Source organism: Gracilinanus agilis, chromosome 4 (genome assembly GCF_016433145.1).
Source record: "Gracilinanus agilis isolate LMUSP501 chromosome 4, AgileGrace, whole genome shotgun sequence".
Taxonomy (NCBI): domain Eukaryota; kingdom Metazoa; phylum Chordata; class Mammalia; order Didelphimorphia; family Didelphidae; genus Gracilinanus; species Gracilinanus agilis.
In genome coordinates, this window is record NC_058133.1 from 320,065,089 (window position 1) to 320,082,679 (window position 17,591).

At 35.3% G+C, this 17,591-nt stretch overlaps 1 pseudogene; it reads left to right on the plus strand.

Moving 5' to 3' along the window:
* Positions 1-2,461: 2,461 nt before the first annotated feature.
* LOC123246495 lies at positions 2,462-16,025 on the plus strand (annotated as a pseudogene).
* The last annotated feature ends 1,566 nt before the right edge of the window (positions 16,026-17,591 follow it).

Sequence of the window (17,591 nt, forward strand, 5' to 3'; positions counted from 1 at the left end):
ATTTATACCAGGAATGCAAGGGTGGTTCAACATTAGGAAAACCATCTTTATAATTGACCATATCAACAGTCTAACAAACAAAAATCACATGAGCAATAAAAGAACGCCTGCCCTTTGATCCAACCATACCATTGTTGGGTTTGTACCCCAAAGAGATCATAGATAAACAGACTTGTAACAAAATATAGCTTGGCTTTTTGCGGTGGCAAAAACTGGAAAAGGAAGGTATGTCCTTCAATTGGGGAATGGCTGAACAAACTGTGGTATATGCTGGTGATGGAATACTATTGTGCTAAAAGGAATAATAAACTAGCATGGCATCTTTTCAATGTCTTTTAAATTTTAGGAACTAAGTCACTGGTGCCAAATTCAAATTGAAATGGGAGCTGTAAGATAAGTATAAGTAATGGGGTCACCAGGGATATTAAAAATCAACTATGGGAACAGATAGACTTCCTCCTCCTTCTTTCCAACCTGGAATTCCCAGCTCCAGCTCCTTCCTGCTAGGTACTTCCTAATCAATATATAATCAATACCTAATAACTAGCTAATCTAATCTTACTCATAACAGAGCCAATAAACCATATGTAAGTAAACTGCATATAACCATATTTAGAACCACTATAAAAACATATTGATTTAAAAACCAGACATTGGCACTATCTATACTTTGTTAAATTTTTATTTATCTTGTTAAATGTTTCTCAATTACATTTTAATCTGGCTTTAAGTTTGGACAGCATTCAGGAGTGTCATGAGCAACCCGTCTGACAACTCTGTCCAGAGTGATCAATGAAAAGGCTGACCTTAAACAGTCAACCAGCAATCATTTATTAAGTTTCTGTTGTGGTTCAATTATTGTGCTAGAAGTTGGGAACACAAAGATAAAAAGTAAAAATAGTCCTGGTCCTCAAAGATCTATTAATGCAGTCAAAAAAGATAGGATACACATATAAAGGTATATGCAAGTGATTGCAAAGTAAAATCAAGCAGATTTCAGAGGAGATTGCAAGAAATTGAATGAATTGAGAAATGACACCTATAAATGAGCAATGAAGAATGAGGGATTCTGAAAAAAATTGGGAGGAAATGTCTTCCATGGATAAGGAAGAGACATTGCAAAGGAACAAAGATAGGAGAAGGAAAGTCACATATAAGGAATAATAATGTGCAATATGACTGTACATTGGTGGTATCAAACAGATCAGTATTCAGTATGTATAGAAATAAAGATTTCAGAAATAAATCCACCTGTGAAGCATGTATTGTAGTGGAGGCAAACTGTAAGCAGGGATATTGGTAAGGAGTAGATTGTAATAGTCTAAATCAGAGGTTCCCAAACTTTTTTGCCTACCACCCCCTTTCCAGAAAAAATATTACTTAGATCCCTGGAAATTATTTTTTAATTTTAATAGCAATTAATAGGAAAAATAAATGCACCTGTGGCCATCACCGCCCTTCTGGATCACTGCAGCACCCACCAGGAGACGGTGGTACCCACTTTGGGAATCACTGGTCTAAATAATAGGTGAGAAGATTTTAAACTAAAAGAGGGTTAAGTGAGTGAAGTGAAGGAGACTAATGTGAGATATGTAGTGGTCATAGAAAGGACAAGAAATAGAAACCAATTTGTTATGAGGGTAAGTGCTAGTGAGGAGACAAGCTATCAATGAAGTTTTGAATATCAGTGATTAAAAGTATAGGATGGTCTTAATAGAAATAAGAAAGCTCAAAAGTGGTAACTCTAACAGAATAATAATTTGTTTCAAACATTTTGCTTCAGATAGCTATGACGTCCACTTTAAAATATCCAGTAGATTGTCTTATGGTGCTAGGAATCAGGAGAGAAACTAAAACAGGAAATATAGATATGGGACCCATGAAAAAATTATAACTAAACCCATGTGAACTAAAATGATCACTAGAAAAACATATACAGGGGGGAAAAAACAAAAGATAGCAAAGAAAAGGAGCTTGGCACATATTCACATTTAGAGATCAATTTGTGGGCAGCAAGGAATGAATCAATAGAAAGGGAAACTAAATGTTAGGAGGTAATAATTTCATGAGGGGAGAGGATGAGTGGGTTACATAAGGGGTTTTACCTTTCTTAGGAAAAAAAGTCAAAGTACATATTTATGTAAATGACACTCGACACAATATCCCAGTCATGCCGATCAGAGGACCAATCAGAGTATTTTGTTGGAGGACAGTCAAGTCAGCAGAGTAATATATAACATTTTTGCCTTTTCTATTCTACAACCTCTTCCACCATGACCTAGAAAGCACAGCAGACCAAATTCTGATGAGAAAAGCTAAGAGAAAAATAAAAATTTTAATGCCAAGGGCAACATAGAAAAAACTAGAAAAACACAGAAATGTCTATGGACACAGATGGGGATTGGCCAGAAGCACAGGAAAGCGGCTGTAGGGCAACAGTTAGAAGAGACATTTGTCTGAAATGGTTAGCAGCATTGGCAGGGAGCAGCCAGCACCCAGGGAGATGAAGAGGTCTCAACAAAGGGGAATGAGACGTCTTATGGGACCATTACATTGGGAACAGGAATACGTGCTACTTGGCTGCTCTTTCATCCATTACCTAATTCTCATCACACTTCCAGGATGGAGAAGAGTGGATGCAATTGTCAGTGACCAAGGGCCATATAAATAGGAGGAGAGAGAAGTAAGTTCTAGAAACAGTGCTGTGTGACTGACCCCTAGAGAAAAAGGAACACTTCGTTCTATCCTTCATCTATCCCATGAGTGTTATCCATTAGAGCAAGAAACAAAAACCAAGAAGAAGCCAGTAGATCAAGTGACCTAAAGACGCAGAAGCTTCCAGCAGGCTGACTGTGACTTTGTCTAGCAAGAGAATACGGAAATGCAACCACACACAAGCCAACAGAATCAGAACTGGATAAGGAATTTGCAGAGCTCAGACCAGGAGAGGGAACAGACCTATCCTCAGATCACACTACTTTGAAAAGAGGTCCCTAAAGTGAGATGTGAAAGCAATAGAAAGACATAAAAGCCAGGTGCTCAGGTCAGACATCCAAAGAGTCCAAGACTAATGTAAAGTTCAAAGTCAAGAAGTAAACTGGAAAAAAAGAGCAAATTAAAAAAAATCTTACCATAAAATAATATTCTTTTAAATTAAACAATTAATATAACAAATATCCATATTAAATTAATAATAAATATGCGATAAAATAAATAATAAAAACTAATCATAAATATAAATGTTAGTAATTACTATAACAATAAATAATAATTAACGATAATATATTTTAAATTTTAACTATTAAATACAGAATACAAATATTTTAATTTTCATTTCTCTAATCCAGTGATAGGCAAACTTTTTAAAGAGGGGACCAAAGGAAAGGAAATGCTCATCTGTCAATCTATTTCTAAGGCAACTTTTTCAAAGTTTCATTGTATTGTATCCTACTCACTGTATTCGTCAGATTAGGAATAATGTCTCCTGGTGGGATAGAACATTTCAGGGGGCTGCATCTGGCTGGGCAGGCCATAGTTTGCCCATCACTGCTCTAATCAATAGTGATTTGGAGCATTTTTTCATATGGTTGTAGATAGTTTTAATTTCTTCCTCTGAGAACTGCCTGTTGATATCATTTGACCACTTATCAATTGGGGAATGCTTTATATATAAATTTGACTCAGTTCTCTTTATATTTGAAAAATTAGGGCTTTGACAGGGACATTTCCTTTAAACGGTTTTTCCAGTTTATTGTTTCCCTTTTAATACTGATTGCCTTGGTTTTGCTTGTACAAAACCTTTTTAATTTATCATAATAAAAATTATCCACTTCATTTTTTCTTATGTTCTCTATGTTATGTTTAGTCATAGATTCTTTCTTTATCCATATGTCTGACAAGTAAACCTCTCCATGTTCCTCTAATTTGTTTATAGCATCACCCTTTATTTCTAGATAAAGTATCTTTTTAAGTTTTATCATAATTTATGGTGTGAGATGGTGATCTAATGCTTAGTTTTTGCCATATTGATTTTTAAGTGATTTTTTTCTAATTTAATAAGATTTATTTCCAAGTATCTCAGTCCATCCCTCCCCTTCCCAAATCATTGGAGATATAATTGGAAAATCAGATTTGTATGTATAGATTATATCTTTCATGTTTCCATATCAATTTATTTTTGTTCATTACCTTGTCTATCTGTTGAGTTTCTGCTCTGTTCCTGGGATAGGCATGCTGTTCCATGCTTTCAGTGTAGCATTCTTTGGTGCTTTGGGTAGGGCCAGCTGTTTTGGAGTCCCTCAATAAGCACCTCGAGGAGTGGCCCAGCTGGCTTCTTGTCTGAATGTTCACAGCTATTTGTCCAGATGGATTCCACTGCCTCTACTGTCAGTTTTTCTGTTGTCCCCTGCTCTTGGCTGCTCCCCTACCCTGCTATTTCATTGCCTCATGCTATTTAGCAGGGTGCAGAGAGGTTCTTTCTATTGTTTTCACATCTCACTTTAGGGACCTCTTTTCAAAGTAGTGTGATCTGAGGATAGGTCTGTTCCCTCTCCTGGTCTGAGCTCTGCAAATTCCTTATCCAGTTCTGATTCTGTTGGCTTGTGTGTGGTTGCATTTCCGTATTCTCTTGCTAGACAAAGTCACAGTCAGCCTGCTGGAAGCTTCTGCGTCTTTAGGTCACTTGACTGCTCTTATTCTGCTGGTTCCCTCAGATCCTGCACTTTCTGGGCTACTCTTCCTTCTCACTCCAGTGCAATGATGTGACCTTCCTGCATTCTTTGTTTTGAAGTGCTTCATTTTCTATTTTTGTGGGTTTGGAGGGTTTGTGCTAGCCGAGTGTCCCCCATCTTAGCTCCCATGTGCTACATTCCTCTAAATAAATATTTATTAAGACTTAATATGTGCCAGGTATTTTTCTAACTATGGGGATACAAGAAAGAGGCAAAAGAGTCTCTGTTTGTTTGGAGAATGTGAAAATAGGCAAGAAAAAATGTTTTGTCCTAAGATATTTCATCCTTAAGTACTGTGGTTATAATGACAGATATTTTGGGGAAATATCACCAGAAGTCCTTTATAGTAATAAAAGACAATCGCTCTCCTCAAATTCATCCCACTCAAACCTGTTTCTATGCATTTGTTTATATAATATATAGAATAGCTGCTGTCATAAACACAATTTTCTGTTTGTTGAACTCCTATCTACCGTCTAAGAACCTACTTGCAATATCTAAAATGGGTGAAACTGTCACCTTGCCTGTCAGAAGAGAGCTCTTTCTCACCTCTGAGCTCTTTGGTTTCCTCTGCATTTATCTGTTTCTATTTATGCATCATAATTATTTGCATACATTTCTTGTATCTCTCAAAGAAGATAAGTTTCTTGATTCCCCTAAATGGAGATAACTCATATTTTTTGATCTGTGTCCAGAATATAGGCTTACACAGAACTGACAGCTGATGAATGCTTGCTCAAGTATATTTTAATACAGTCTTCTTTGTAACACCTTTGCCCCATCCCACTTGCAAAAATCTACTTCTGAGTGGACTTTCTTATGGATACAGGTTCCAGAATTCATCTCAGTATATAATTGATGAGTATATGAAGAAAGATATTTGAAATGAGACAATATGAATCACGATTTGAAGGAAGGGGAATCCTTCCACTAACAGCTATGATAGCTCAAACCCAAAACAGTCTATTGTGCTCCTACAGTAAATTCTCTATTGGAAAAAGAACTTGTCTTTCAAACTGGCTTTTTAGGTTAATGGCAGCAGAGACTGTATAAAAGGAAGAACATGGTATTAAGTGGGGTAAATGGGGCATGAAATACATACAACTGGATTCATTTACAGGACAATTCTAGTCTGTTAAGCCAATCATAATGTAAAATATCTTGAATTAGGTTCCCATCCTAGGCAGCAGACATAATTTTAAATTGCCAGAGAATTTTTATCACTATCTTGAGGAATGGGAAGACAATACATCTTTTTATTAGAAGCAAATCCAGGTTTGCCTCAGCAAAAAGACCTCAAAGAACTTCCATATTGGGTAGGCAATTAGAAATTTCTGGTTAAAATGTGATTAACACTATGTGTGACCATTGAAAAGTCACATAGCTTCTCTCAACCATAGTATATTAACTCTGAAATGGCAATAATACTATTTGGCCCACCTACTTCAGAGGTTTCCCCTGATGAAGGAGTTTTTTATCTTGAAAATCTTATATTTACAGAGCTATTGCTAGTAATATCATCCTTTTCTATTTAAAGATCTTATAGAGCCCTGATGGCAAACCTATGACATGTGTGTCAGCACTGACATGTGTAGCCATTTTTATGACACACAGCCCAATGCAGCTGCATACAGAGAAGTATATCATTTAAACTACAGATACCGTGAAATTATTTTTTTTCTCAAAGTGACACACCACCCAAGTTATGATTGGTTTTTTGGTGAATTTTGACACACCAAGTTCAAAAGGTTGCCCATCCCTGTTACAAAAAGATCCATTAAGGACCCTTTGATACATAGAGGAGAACTTAAAGACTTTAGAGATGTCTAGATCAGAGATGGTAGATCTTTTCTGTCATGGATCCCTTTGGGAGTCAGGGAAAATCTATGAGACTCAACTTGAAAAATTCGTGAAATGTATAAACCAAATTACAAAGGATTTCAAAGGAAATGAATCAAGTGACATATAAGTATCAAAGTATATAAAAATTAAGTTTATATAACCCCAGTTAAAACTTCTGATATAGATCCATATTCTCTTTCAAAAAATAAAAAACTGAGAAAGATCACACAGAATAATTACTGACATCCAACAACTTGAATGTTCTCATCATGTTGCATCTATTTCTTATCTCTGTATAGATAGTCAATAGAACTTCCCTCTTCCAGAGCACAGTCAGTCTCACCATGATGACAGGATTCCTCCTCATGTGGTTTTCCAACACCTGGGTGTAGCCCCAAGTATTGAGAGTGGACCCCAGTAAAATCAAGGCCATAGTCTAGATAAAACCAAATATGTAGCACTCCTCACATCAGGTCCTTGAACCTCCATATCCCCTTGCTTTATTTGGCAACAACTGACTGCCCTTGTTCTACCTACTGAAGCAAATATTTCCATGAGAATCTGGACTATATGGTTATATATTTACCTGTGATTTATTATCCTATAGAAAACTCTGTTTAGAGCCACTGAAATAATCTTAAATCCATTTTCTCCATCTTGTAAATCATTACTAACCATTGTCCCTGCAAAAGACTCACCTAATCCCTTAGCCTACATCACTTTCTCTATACAAATGTGCCTGAAATCAATAAACTTTGTCAATGATCAGCATGAGACCTTGTGTCTGTCTGTAAATCTGTCTTTTGACCCTCCTAATCCCAACATCATTTCTCTTATTCCTTTCCTTGACCCACAAATAATTTGTTGAGCTATACACCTGGGAGTTACAGATCTTGCATGCCATGTTCTTCTTGACAACCTACCTAGTGGCTCTGAAAGGAGACCAAATCATCTTCATCCTCATCATTCTAGACAGGCACCTCCACACCCCCATGTACTTCTTGCTGAAGAATTTCTCCTTTTTAGATCTTTGCCTTATTTCTGTCACAGTGCCCAAATCCATTGAAAAACTTCCTATGCAGAAGTCACTCTATCTTTTTTATTTAGTGTGTATTGCAAGTCTTTTTAGTCATTTTATTTGCAGGATCAGAGATTTTTCTCCTCACAGAAATGTCCTATGATCGTTATGTGGCCACCTGCCAGGCTTTCCACTATGAAACTATAATGAACAAAAGATTATGTGTAAGAATGGCAACTGCTTCCTTGATCACTGGAGGGTTTGGGGGCAGTGTGCTGAGTTAGTACATTCTTGTCATCCTTCTGTGGTTCCAAGGAAATCAATGAGTTCTTCTCTGATGTCCCTTCCTTAATCAGGATCTCCTGCTCTGAGACACACCTTGCAATTAATGTGAGTGGAGCCATTGGGAGTAGTTTAGGGATTTTTTGTTGTATCTCCATAGCTATCTCTCAGGGTCACATCTTCTCAGCTGTGTTGAAGATTCCTGCCACAAAGGGTTAATCAAAATCTTTGTCTCCTTGTCTGTCCCACCTCATTGTTTTCATGCTTTTCATCTCAACTGGGACCATGTCTTATCTAATGACACTTTTAGACTATTGTTACCAATCTTCTATTCAGTGCTGCCACTAACTCATCTATAGCCTGAGAAACAAGAACACAAAGAGTTCTTTAATGAAGCTTATTACCTGAAAGCACTTCTCAGAAGGATTAATACCAAAGTCTTAAAGCTGGGAGGTCCTGAGTTTTCACACTTCCTAGCTGCATAACCTTGGGCAAGTCTCCTAACTCTCATTGTCCATTCCTTATCATTTTTCTGTTTTGGAAGCAATACACAGTGTTGAGTCCAAAATGGAACAGAAGAGTTTTATGGGAAAAAATAACAAGTATTTTTCACTATCATATTTTTGTATCAAATTTCTATGTTGAATGATTTATTTTTTTGTTTATATATCCATAGTAAGATTATTCATTTTAGAAAACTGATACCTAAAGTGTCTTTGGCATTTTAATAAGTATAATTTTGAAAGCACAGACATTCGTGCAAATAATAGCTGTTTTGTTTGCCTTGATTTTCTTTTTCATTTGCTAAATGAGGTTTGGGAATTTGGAATGAATGATCTAAAAGGTTTCTTCTGACTCAGAGCCTGTATTTAAATCTGTGAAGACCTTGAAAAATATGATAATCATAACAATATCTCAATAAATGTAATTTTAATGCATACAAAGCTTATTTACCATAAGAACTCTATTTCATAGATAAATAAAGTGACATTGAGAACATTTCACATACAATAATACTGAAGTTCCAAGAAATTGTGTAATTTTCCATTTATCACAAAAGGAAAGTCAAAACCGATGTCACCTCCAGTTTCCTGATTCCATGTTTGACAAAAGTTTTCAAGAACACTGAATTTGATGTGCAAAAACAAATAGGTATCTCCCCCTTCTTCATTAATGACAATGCAATAAATTCTAATAGGCAATTTTCAGATAAAGAAATCAAAAGTATCAATAAGCACATAATAAAGTGATATAAATCTCTAATAATTAGAGAAATGCAAATCAAAACAACTCTGAGGTATCGCCTCACACCTAGCAGACTGGCTAAAATGATAGCAGGGAAGAGTAATGAATGCTGGAGGGGATGTGGCAAAACTGAGACATTAATGCATTGCTGGTGGAGTTGTGAACTGATCCAATCATTCTGGATGGCAATTTGGAACTATGCTCAAAGGGCTATAAAAGAATGCTTGCCCTTTGATCCAGCCATACCATTGTTAGGTTTGTACCCCAAAGAGATCATAGATAAACAGACTTGTATAAAATATTTATAGCCATGCTTTTTGTGGTGGAAAAAAACTGGAAAAGGAGGGTATGCCTTTCAAATGGGGAATGGCTGAACAAATTGTGGTATATGCTGGTGATGGAATACTATTGTGCTAAAAGGAATAATAAACTGGAGGAATTCCATGTGAACTGGAAAGACCTCCAGGAATTGATGAGAGCGAAAGGAGCAGAGCCAGAAGAACATTGTACACAGAGACCAATACACTGTGGTAAAATAGAATGTAATGGACTTCTGTACTAGCAGCAATGCAATAACCCAGGACAATTCTGAGGGATTTATGGAAAAGAACGCTACCCACATTCAGAGGAAGAACTACAGGAGTGGAAACAGAAGAAAAACAACTGCTTGAACACATGGGTTAAGGCGGACATGATTGGGGATGTAGACTCGAAACTACCACTCCAATGCAACTATCAACAATTTGGAAATAGATCTTGATCAATGACACATGTTAAAACCAGTAGAAATACGCATCAGCCATGGGAGGGGAGGGGAAGTCAGGGTGTGAAGGGGAAACTAAGAGCATGAGTTAAGTAACCATGTTAACTTTTGTAAAAAATAAATATTAATAAATGTTTAAAAAAAAGAAGTTGCCTTCAAGAGCTGAGGTTGGTTATTTAAAAATATTATACTGACAAAAGAAATTTTAAAAAATTTTAAAAAATAAAATAAAATGATGTCTGCAGGCTAGGATGGATCCTCAACACAAGATACTGTTGTTTTGTTATTATGAACAGCCCAACAGTTTCAAATTGTCATACCCAGACTAGTAGGATAGATTTCATAGGTATCTGTCAATTTAAATGAATGGATAAGCAAATGAAGCTCTTATCATATGCTCACTAGGTACAAAGCACTACCCTAAAACTGGAGATTCAAAAACAAAATTAAGAAAATTCCTACAGAGAGCTCTTGTGGAATATTTCAGAAGCAATTAATATAGAAAAGGTCCATAGTCCTTAGAATGTACTGGCAAAGCAGATGACAGTGACAAAAATTCTACCATTAAAGAGATAGATTAGTTAGGTATGCTCTTTCTTAACTCAATTAAAATTAGAAGAATCAAAGGAGGTTTCTGATGTAATGATATGAAGGAAGGAACTGTGATTTTTGTACTGGGAAAACTGCAAGAATTAGAAGAGATATCAATACTGACCAGGTAGCAAAAGAGCATCATAAAGGAAAATAGGTCTTAAAGAGATGTTATTAAAGTTTAACAGGGAATATAATGAAAATAGAAGGCTCTCTAAAGCAATTGTCACCTCTTCAATTCTGTGAACCTCTAGCTGTGATTTTTTTACCCAGGTGCCTTTATACAGCAATACATATAATTTTTCCCTTACTCTTTCTATACATGTTCACAGTGTCTTTCATCATTGTGTTCACTTCAGATTTGTTCTGGCACATATTTTTATAACCTTTATGCATCCATATCTTGATATCAAAAATAAGTTCATAACTTTTAATACCTTTATTTCTTAAATCTTTTGTTTGGAGATCATATTAGATTTCCCTCCAGAGTCTAACATTCTTATTTAGAGAGTTCAGTACACTTTTTTATAGCTTTCCAAAAATGGGTAAGAAGGCAGGAAAGAATCAGAACTCAGAATTTAAAAAGAATGTTAAAAATAATAAATTTTGAAAGAAAAGAAGTTTCCTTATAATAACTGAAGATTATTAAAGATAACAAAATATTAAAAAGCATATCATTAAATATTAAGAATAGCAAATACCTCATATTTATGTAACACTTTAAGGTTTTCAAAGTGTGATATATATTAACTTATTTCATTTTCACAATGACTCTATGAAATAGCTACTTCTACTTAGATTTTAAAAACTAGAAAACTAAGGTTGAGGTAAGTTAACTGATTCACTAGAGTGAGACAGTAAGGACCTGAGACAAGATTTATACTTAGGTAATCTTGACTCCAATTTGATGGATATATATATTTTTCAACAAAATAATTAATATGTCTATTTTTTCATTTATCCAAAATGTTCATGTGGCTATTTCAGGACTGGGGGAGTTCTTAGGTAGGGTTCTGGACTCACATAAACCAGGATTCATTCTAGAGGGATCTGAATAGGTTTCTGCCTCTCTGATTTGCTGACCTCATCCTATAATAGATTTCTGGGAAAATCATTAACACAAAAGATAGGTCTCCCCAAAATGTGGACAACAGAGTTTCTTCTAGAAGAGATAACTGGAATACAACATACCACATATTTCATAGCCATTTAGTTTTTACAAATAAGAAAATGCTTATGACATCATGGAATTCAAAGGTACTTACAATTATTTAGTTGTTTTCTTTTCTATTTGAAAATAACATAATGGCATCACCATACAGATATAAAATATAGAGTATAGATTTCATATTTTTATTTCATAGATTGTGCTAAATTACTCTTCACCAAAAGATAAAGGACCATTATGATATTATTACTGAACAGATATTTTGTATTCATATTGGACCTATATGGTTTGAGTATATTATGAAGTCTACTTTGCCTGTCTAGACATTTCATGGCTTGAGCTTTCTTTAGCTGAACAAAAACAAAATGGTCTTCTACTTAGAGGAGCTATCTTCCCTCTGATTGGCTGCCTCCTGACTCTGGAACACTAGAGATCTTGAGGCAAAAGGCTATATCCTAGGCAAAAAATAGTCATTTCACAGGATGACTAATCATTGACCTTTCAGCAGGTGCTCAGGCCAGACATCCTGAAGTGAACAGAGCATATTACTAACATAAAGACCAAAGTCAAGAAGTAGATTTGAAAAATGAGCAAACAAAAGAAGAACTTTACCATAAAATAATTACTTTGGTAATAGGAAAATTCAAGAACCAAATAGAGAAGAATTCAAGGACTTGAAATTCTCTACAAGCAAAACCTCAAAAAAATTTAGATTAGACACAAGCACAACAATTGTCCTAGAAGACTTAAGAAAAGAAAAAAGGTGGTAGGGAAATATTTTTAAAATCAAGTATGAACAGTAGAGGATAAACTGTGAAAATAAATAAGAAAAAATAAGAGCTATGGAAGAAAATAATGGGAAAGGAATAATTAAGAGCTTGGTAGAAAGATGCTCAAAATTTTAAAGATAATAATTCCAGAAAGGAATAATTCAAAGATTAGCATGATACCATAGTCAAGATGATATAAGATTTAGTACCCACAACTATAAACAGTTAAAGATGGCCCAGCTTCCCAGAACACAGGGCTAAGTTTAAGCAATACAGTAAGGTATGCTCCTATTTCCCACAATTAAAGATTTGTAAAAGGAGGAAGTTAGATTAGATACATAATTTAACAAAAAGGAAACTGAGCTGGCTCCAGATTTGAGTCACAAGTTGGAATCATTGTCATTCACTCCATTCTCACAATTAACCACTTTTTCTCTTAAATTCCCTCACTATCCAGATAGATAGAGAGATATAGGAATAAATGTATACACAGATATATGTATGCACACATGTAGTTCAGAGCAATCAGGGGTAACATCCTAAAAGACATAAATTTTGCTAGGATGATATAGTAATTTCTAATTGGTTCCTAAGTCCCCATGAAAGTTTCGTTGAATGTGATTGGCCACTGAATCAGAGAAACTACATTCTGAGATTGATAAGAGCAGGGGAGAGGATATCTCTACCCCTTTTTAAAAGTCTTCTCTTTTGAAACCTTACCAAATTATTCTTTCCCTTGAAATTCAGAAATATATAGTTGAGATTTCTCTCTTATCTTGTCTTGCCAACCCCAAAGGAAAAGGACAGCTACAAGCATAGAACAACAAAACAATGTGCTTTCCTAGGGAAAAAAATCAGCCCTTGATAGTTTCTTCTGTCTTGTCTTTCATTCCCTGAACAAAGGAGACTCAGGCATATTTATAGACAATAGGAAATAAATCAGTGAATGGGCAAAGACTAAATATTAAAAGCAAATAAGGAGTGAGAGTGAAGGCTATCTTCTGAAGTTGTGTTGGAATGAGATCAAGGTACAGGTAGAGGAGTTCTCCTTGTGAGAAGAAAATCAGCTTCACCTCTTTATCAGAAATTGGAGTAAAAGGGAAAATGAAAGGGAGGAGGAATGTCAAGGAATTATGATTTGAAATGTAAATGAAGTAGCTCAACAAAATGGTCTTTTTTCTAAAGGTATGGAATGAGGACTTCATATCTCGGGGTGATGGGAGGAAGGAACAATTCAGGAGATCCAAAGATTGAAATCTGTAAATAACCAATATGAAGAAGGATAAATAAATCAAATTTAGCAGTAAAAATACTGTCTTGCTCAAGTGGGGCACAAGTTGATATTATATAAGTCTATAGTGAACTCAGATCCAATAGATTTTGTCTAGTTCTATTTAGCAGTAGAAGAATAGGAATAAAAGGGGTAAATAGTGGCAGTAATCCATAGTTACAGTTTAGTAACATATGATCTGCAAGAGGACATGAGTCAAAGAGATGAGAGTGGAAGAAAGCACAGAGTACTATTGACTCTAGGATACAGATAGTGAAGGAAAGAGAGTAAAATCAGAGAAGGTATGAATGCCAGGAAAAGTATTGAGCTATACCTGGAAAGCAGAAATCCACAGTAAAGGAGGAAAAAGAATGCTAGTTTTAGTAAAAATGGAAATGTTTCATGTTGATTATGTCTTTTGAAATCAATGAAGTAAAGTGGATTTTTTTTAATTTCATAAGATTAACATTGAAACAATAGGCAATTGCTCTTTTCAAAATGTGCCTTGCCCTTCCCCTCTTCTCTATATTTACACCTGTCATAGATGGAATAGCCTCTCCCTAAAGCTGGCCTTACTCTGTCCATAAAGTATTAAATGTTCCTTGATTCTGCTACTCAGAAGTAAGCTCTCATTTTCAGATTTTTCCCAGTTCTTTTCTACTCATGTGTACTTATCCCATTCTAATTTCTATTCTAATAACTTGCATATCTTTCTTTTCCCTCTAACAGACTGGAAGGTCCTTGAGACTAGTAGGTTGACATGATACTTTTTTTTACAAATTAGGTCTAATATATTCGCTTAAAGAAAATGAGAATCTGAAAAATTTCATTGAAAATTATTTTTGATCCACTCGTATTTTGCAATGCCTTTACCAGGAATCCAAAGCAAAAATCTCTTTTTGTGTGGTTGAAAAGAACCAAAGTACAAGATGCAAAGGCTGAAGTCAGAAATACTCTTTTTCCTGAGTTCTAACTCTGGTTTCAGATACTTACTGACTGTATGACCCTGGACAAGACACTTAATCCTGTTTGTTTCAGCATTTTCCTCTGTAAAATGAACTGGACAAGGATCAGCAAACCACTCCAGTAACTTTCTCAAGAAAACTTCAAGTGAAGTGACAGAAAGTCAGACTAAAAATGACAAGAGACTCAACAACAACTGAAAGCAATCATGAGCATTTGAGGAAAGATGGCTATTTTAATTCAAGCATGGTAAACTTGCTTTTATCCAGAGGAACAGTTATTCTTTATACTTTTTTCTGTATGGAAATACACTGGAAAAGACATACTATACCTGAGCATGGTTTGAAAGAGTTTTCAAGTCAACAATGGATTTGTTAAGATGGATAGTTTGTGGCCACAGAAATCTATGAAGAGAAGGCACATGGTCAGATTAAACCAGTAGAGTACTATGAGGGAGAAAAAAGAGAGAGCATCTGCCAGACTGATCAAACCACTTCTACCATACTTGCCTTGATGACCTCCCATGATAACTTTGATAAAAATAGGTTTGCTTGGACCCTGTCAGCCAGGTCTGACACAAAGGATTACAAAAGAAGCAAAATTATCAGAGATTAAAAAAATAAAATTCATATGTTGCCAGCTAAAACTTTTTCCCTAGTTTTTGACGAATGAAAAAACTAAGGGGGATCATACAGAATAAGTAACTTCCAATGCCCAACAAACTGGATGTTCTCATCATGTTGCATTTGTTTCTTATTCCTATACAGATAGTCAATGGAATTCTTCCCTCCTAGAACACAACCTCACTAGGATGACAACATTCTTCCTGATGAGCTTTTCCAGCACCTGAGAGCTACAGGTCGTACATTCCATGCTCTTTTTGCTCTCACAGGGATCTACCACAGAGAAATCCATCAGTTATACTATGATGTCTCTTCCTTCTCAGGATCTCCTGTTTTGAGACACACATCACAAGTGATGTGAATGAGGCTATTGAGATCAATAAACTTTCTTTTTTATCCCCATACCTGTTTCTCTTCTCACCTATGCTGAAGATCCTAACACAGAGGGTTTTTCAAAAGCTTTCTCCACATGTCTTCCCCACCTCATCATTTTCACATTTTTCATCACAACTGGGACCATGTCTTATCTAAAGTAACCCTTGGATGTTGATTCAGTTCTCAATCTATTATTATCAATATTATATTCAGTGGTGAGCCAACCCTAAAACCTCTTATCTATACTCTGAGGAACAATGGCATGAAGAAGGGAGCTTATAACCTAGATTCTGGTGGGGAACCTGCTCATCTTCAAACTCATCACTCTAGAAAGACGTGCCCACACCCCCATATACTTCTTCCTGGAAAAAAACTCTCTTTTTAGATCTTTGCTTTATTTTTTCCACTGTCCTCAAATCAACAGAAAATTCCCTAAACAGAAGTTATTCCATCTCTTTTTTCAAATGTGTGGTAAAGGTCTATTTAGTAATATTACTTTTATTAAAAGGAGATTTTGCTCCTCACTACAATATCTTATAACTATGTGGCCATCTGCCAGCCTTTGCAATATGAAATCATAATGAATAAAGGATCTTGTATGAGAAAAACAATTGCCTCCCACCTTACTGGAGGTTTTTAGCAGCCCTATTCTCAGTAAATACATTTTCCTTTACCCTTTTGTAGCCCCAGGGAAACCCATCAGTTCTCCTATAATATGACTGAGCAAAATGATAGCCCCTTTATTTATCTCAGTTTTATCATCTGTTAAATGAAGTTGAGATTTGGATTGAATTATCTACAAGATTTCTTCTAAGTTAAAACATGTATTAAATATATGAAGCGTCCTCACTTTAAAAAATGATTATAATAAGATCTAAATACATGTGCAATTTTAATAATTTTAAAGTTTATTTATCTCAGGAACCCTATTCCATAGGTAGTTCAAGGAATAATGTGAACATTCTACATAAAATAATACTGAAGCTCTGAGAAATTTTATGATTTTCTATTGATCACAAAAGGAATACCAGAACCAGTATATCCCCTCATTCCAAACTTGACATAAAATTTTCTTAGGTTACTATCTGAATTTGAAGTTCACAAGCAAATGGTTGTCTTTCCCTTCTTCACAACTGATAGTGACAGATTCTTTAGCATTTTTCAATGAAGTACATTGCCTAAGATGGCAAAACAGAAATAAATGAATGAAAAGAGAAACAGTAGAGTCAATAAGTGTAAAAATACTGTATAGTGCTTTTGAGAAAAATAATTATTTAAAAGATTGCTTGTTTGGTATTATAGAATCCAAAGAAGCCTATTGAAGGATGGGGAAAATTTCGATATATATTTTAAAAGACCAGGGAAAGAATCAGTATAAAGTGAAAGATTTCATTATACAGAGATAATAAGATGTAATGGAAATAACACCTTTGTCAAGAAAAAGGCTTATTTTGTTGTTGTTCAGTTATTTCAGTCATATTCAAATCTTCATGATCCCATTTGAGGTTTTCTTGGCAAAGATACTGGAGTGGTTTGCCATTTCTTCTCCAGCTTATTTTATAGATGAGGACCTAAAGCAAACAGGGTTAAATGACTTGTCCAGAATCACACAGGAGGTAAGTGTCTGAAGTTAAATTTAAACTCAGGAAGATAAGTCTTCCTGACCTCAGGCCTGGTACTCTATCTACTGTATCAGCTAGTTGCCCCCCCCCAAAAAAAGGCCTTCTTCTCCTCTTAATCTAAGAATGGAATGAAAGATCAGAGAACAGGAGAAAATAAACTGAAAAGAAGTTGAAAAGAAGTAGCCCACCAAGAATGACCAGTGTTTTCTAAATGAAATATGAAATGGAGTATTCATCCTTTGGGGTGATGGGAGAGATATTGTAGGAAATTAAGGAATAAGGGGAAAACTGGAAGCAGCCAACATGAGGAGTGGAGTAGAAAATCAATC